This window comes from Primulina tabacum, chromosome 8, assembly GCF_025594145.1.
Source record: "Primulina tabacum isolate GXHZ01 chromosome 8, ASM2559414v2, whole genome shotgun sequence".
Classification (NCBI taxonomy): domain Eukaryota; kingdom Viridiplantae; phylum Streptophyta; class Magnoliopsida; order Lamiales; family Gesneriaceae; genus Primulina; species Primulina tabacum.
Window position 1 is genome coordinate 8,690,253 of NC_134557.1, and position 6,000 is coordinate 8,696,252.

Sequence of the window (6,000 nt, forward strand, 5' to 3'; positions counted from 1 at the left end):
ATTTTTTGTCTCATAAACGTTGAACCACTGTTAAAAAATTAATAATTGATTCTTCATTTAATTATTTTACATATAAATTAATTTATATATGAAGCACAAAAAGTGATAAAAAAATTAAAAATTTTAGTTAGCAAAAACATTTCTATGTGAAAAATATTTTGTTTTCATTATAAAAATCAGATACGACATAATTCAAAATGTATCAGCAAATAACTGATTTTGATATAGGGATGTTAACTTTTAATGTGACTCGAAAAAATCATAAATCCAAACTGAAAAATTTGAAAAGAAATTGAATCAAAATGATATGCAAATCATTTTTTTATTCGCATATAAATATTAAAAATAAAGTTTATATTGTTCAAGTAAGGATATATTTGTCAAAACTAAACCAACAAAATAATAAAATTTAATTAGATAATAAATAATTTCATTTTATTTTGTAATATTATATATTTGATATGAAAATAATTAACCTTTATATTTCTTTTTTGTTTTTGATAATTATTATATTTCATATTTTTAAGTTTTACTATAACTAATATATATATATATATACCTCAAAACTATGTAAAAACATAATTCCACCATCATAGTAATAAAAAAATATTATTTCTCAGCATAGGCTCATTTCTTTAACTTTGAAAAAAAATTAAAAGAGCCATATATAAGTTTACTTTTGCCTCAAGTTTAATATTCATACTCACGTATTTTACCATCAAATTAATTTTGCTTACTTTTTTTTTTTTTTTTTGCAAAAAACAGGGTACAATGATTAATGGATTGATTTTCTCAAATGTCAATGAATATTTTCGCAAGTTATCGGAAACCAATAAGTTGTATACAATATACAACTCTCTTATCAAATGCATAGACTTCAGTTATTCAAATGTACCCTAAATTTGAGCTGAATTTACAAAAAAATACCATAGTTTCATAGCTACCTCGGATGCTAAAGATGCCACACCTAACATTTAAATTCAAGGGATTTGACGAACTCGCCAATATCATGAATGCAAAAGAAGTTCTGCGTAAGTTCCCTTATCTTGAATAAATAATTTTTCGAACTGAAAATAGAAGTCATATTTCTCAGTATGTTGTAAAACAAACTTTCTTTCTTTATTTTCTAAATGTTTTTTTTTAGCAAAAATGACTAATGTGTGGTGTAAATCGAAAAAATGAAACAGATGCACAACATTTACAAACTACGCCTACAACTGCAATGATTCTTAACCCACTATGTGACATCACCAAAAAAATACAAACATGGTACATATTTCTGAATTTCTAACTCTTCGTATTTTTGAGTTATACATTTCATTGTATAAATTGTATGAACTTACTTATTTATTCACAAAAATTATTCTAGCATGACAGCTTTCTTTTTAAATATATAAAATGATGTTAGAAACTAGATAAAAACACTGGAAATTTTGTTTATTATAATATATGAATGATTAAAGACTATTATTTATAATAAATTTGTAGGTTGGATGCAGACCAAAAACAAGACAAGTTAAAAGAACTTTGAGTTACGAAGACACTCATAGACGCCAAACAAGTGACATTAGATGATGTAACAAAAAACCGAGCTATATTGACGGATGTACTGCATTTACTATTTATGAATCTTAATAGTTTTAATTACTAAAATGATACAAAACAAAAACCAGATAATTTGCCCATGCTAAATATTAAAAGTTTTAACAACTAACATTCAAACTAAACCAAGATTCGAAATGCTTCTTATTTTTACATAGAACAACTACATTTGATACGGAGCAAGATAAAGGAAATCGAAAACAAGGCTACTCCATGGTATGAAACATGTGATCATTGTTTCCAAGCTGCTACAAAAATAAACAACAAAGCAAGTTGTGCCAATTGCATCAACTATCCAATTAAGATCATTTCAAGGTAATAAAAAATACCAATACCCAACCCAAGTTTTAGATCACAGTAAAAAAAAAAAGATGATCACTACTTTACTTCTTTATGTTGCAAGTATAGAATAACAATCACAATTGAAGATGAGAATGAGACGCTAAGAATAACATTATTTGAAAAAGTTGCGGCATCTTTTGTTGGATGTTCTATTGAAGATTTCATTCAAATTCATGACCAGGTATAAAAAAAAACAAACAAATGATTTTATATCTACATAAATAAAATATTTAGATTTTCAATCTAACAATAAAATTTGCAATGCAAAATTTACCAAATAACCCATATAAAGATTTGCTAATTAAGTCAACCAAGCTCCACACATTCTTGTTCAAGTTGGATAATTCAGTAGAAATACGTGATGGAGTGTTAAAGATTGTGGCAAAAAGCTATTGAGATACATGACAATTATCCAACAACAAATGTCAATATCAGGAAACGGAGATCTCGGAAGATTATCAAGCAAACTAAACAAAGCAATGTACCGCCAAAGGTAAAAAAGTCAAATGAATTAAACATCAACAGAAACATAAAGATCCATGAAGATGAAGATGAAGATGAAATAGAGATTCGAGATGACGAACCAATTGACGCCTACAAAAAACGAGCTAAGAAGATAAAAATCGATGGGTACAAAAAGATTTCAGGGGGTCTTCAAATCAAAGACAAGAAAATGTCATGATTTTATTTGTTACCAAATAATTATTTATTAATCTATTAATAGTTATTCTTATTGCAAAAATAATTCCAACATATTTAAATAAAATTATTATATACAAATTATCTCTATTTCTCTACGTGCAACGCACGTGCATTTATCTAGTCAGAAATAAATATGTGAATATCTTCAAGCATTTCTTCTCGAAACGCGATGCCAACAACCAATCCACCACACTACTTTTTAAAATAAAATGTCGGGCCGCTAAGAAAAGTGGAACACTCTTGGCACAAACGATTTTAGCCACACAGAATTAAGCAGAGATGGGAGCACATGAAACAATCGAGTACAAAATAAACAATCCCATCTGAAAAACATCAATTTTTGGCAACAGATTCTTTATGATGTTGAAATAACCTGAACAAAAGATTTCAGTAACAGATCTCAAAACATGGGAAGCAAGAACAAACCTCAGTTTTTGGCAACAAACTTATGATTATTACCTGTAATTGAAGAATCGATTGAGGTGAAAACAAAGACGAAGAATCGATTGAGGTGAAAGCGAGAGATACCTGATTGAGATTCAGCTGCCCTTAGATGACGTGAGTAGGGTTTTGAAATAAGAGAAGGAGAAAAAGGTCATTTGTGGTGTGATGATAATTTATCCCACCTAATTTATTAGATTAATAATCAAACAATTAATCGTAACATTGTATTTTAAACCAAGTCAAAAGGATTATTAATATATCTTCAAATTTTAACCAAACATTAGATAAAAATGTGATTATTTATTTATCATTGGTTAATCACATCAACCAAACACACTCTTAATATATTATTCTTCGTTAATAACATCATCCAAATTAGATTTACTGAATTTGTTGGTTGATCATGCACGCTTCTAACTTATTTTATGTTTACTTTCAAGTAAAACAAGATACAGTAATGCAGAACATCGATTTATCTCAGAATGACCAACTTCCATTATTTTTGAATTTTAGATACTCTCTTATTTTCTTTAAATGTGTTATTCGTCACCTGAGACAAGTTGTATACATTATTCAACTTAAACATTAATGCTAAACAATGTCAGTGATATTATACACAAGATCAAAGAATATTGTATTTTGAGAATCAAACTTTGATATTTATGTTCACCTTATATTATAAGATCGAAATATAAAAATAAAATACATTCTTAATAATGTTTTTTAACTTATATTTTCCCTCCCCTTAAAGTTGAAAACATTGATTTACAAAATTAAAAAATAAAAAATATTGTCATAAAAATCTCATTGTTATTAATTCAAAATTGCGACGACCCATGCGTCTCGTATACATAAACCCATGTTTACTTTATGTGAAAATTTAATAATAAACAAACATAATGTACACCTTGGAAAAGACGTATAAATGGATCAATCCACACACACCGAAAACGACTCAATATATGTTACTTTTATGGTACGTCAAAAATTAAATAAAACTTGCTTATTTTCATAGGAAAAAGGACTACCTTGCGAGAAATGTATAGAAAAATCAATCCACATACCATACAAACAAAAATCAACACATATTTCTTGGATGATGTGTCAAAAATTGAATTAAACTTGTCTTAGGGGATGAGATATTCCGACTCCGGGAGTTGACTTATAGCCTTGGATCATTAAAAAAAAATCAAAAATCATTGAAGCGAGTGGAGGGTTTTCAAAATATAAAATCATGTTACGGTGGTTTAGATCCACCAACATCATGATACTTTATGAGCATCAATATATCAATAATTATAATTGTGCTACTTTTCGAGCACCATTCAATATATTATAACATTGAAGTGAAAACACGTTGTCCTGCTTGAGAAGCATCGACATTAAGATTTAATTCTCAATTAATTACAGTGTTATGCTAATAACGTGTTATAAATGATAAGAAAATTCATAAGTGTTAATATCATGTGCAACTTTTATTGAATTTGATCGTCCTATTTATAAGAAAAAATAACATATTTCAAATCTGACATAGATTATCTTGATCACAAATGTTTTAAATATAACAATATTTATCTACAACAAGAAATTAAATATAACAAAATAAACTACTACAATAATTTTCATTAAATCAATCACCAACTACACAATCCAAAAAAATATTTGTAGTTTATTAAGTTATTTGGATTACTTAATTATAATACCACCCTTCTTCTTTTCCATATTATTGTTTATATTTTATCTCATTTTGCCACAATTTATCAAACTTATTATATCGTTCGAACAATTTACTAGGTGTATGAATCATTAAACAAGGTCTAGTGGTCTTATCGATAGTTATGTAACATTGATAACGAATATGTCAAATAATGCGTCAAGTTACTTTGTTATTAATGTAAATAGAAATTTTTTATATAATTTATATGGTGCAAACTTATCATTCATTAGTTAGTACTTGGTACTTTAAGAAAAATGATTCGAAGTATATATATATATATATATATATATATCAAGAATAAATATCAGCATTACATTAGAATTAATATTGATATAGTACAATGTATAATATGGATTCAAGCAAGTACCAAAATCGTGAATAAACAACTTTATTGTGGATGAATTGTGTAGAAACTAGCGTTTATCGTTTTATAAAAAAGTTATAGTTGACGATAACGATGAAATTCAAATATTTTAAAACGTATAGCAGATCAAGCACCAAGTTTCAATTACTCTACCCAGCATAGACAATTATTGCACCCAACAATTTCTCTCTCAATTATTGCACTTTTTGCAATAAATTATAATCGAACTCGTGATCTTCGCTCTGATATCAATTGTAAAGACCAAACACTAATCGTTTTATCTATTAATTGGCTCTTATACCAATTGTAAGGAGAAGACACTTATCATTTTATCAAAAGTTATAGTTGGTGGTAACAGTGCAACTCAAATATTTTAAACCGTATAACAGCTCAAACACCACGTTTCGATAGTTCTATCTAGAAGGAACAATTATTGCAACCAAAAATATTTATAGTCGCAATAAAATAGATATATTTATTACAGCTAACTGATTTATTATTGTGAATAAGTAGTAGCTCTTTATTATTATCAAGTGTGCAACCAAAGAGGTTTTGACATTATACTATGTGCAATTTTGCCTTTGTTCTAGTAGGGAAATAAATAACTATTTGACGTGCAGTCATGATTTATGCCTTTGTTCTAATAAGGAAAAAGCCATATTACCGCACCAACAGAAGTAGTCACATTGCAAATACTGTCCACGCGCGATGATGTAAACCAGTGTGTGTAACATATTTTGAGAAATGCGATGAAATTACGACACTAATGCTGGGTTTTATTTCGAATATGAGAAAACTGACCCTAAACAAAGCTGTGAATTCTTCAGTA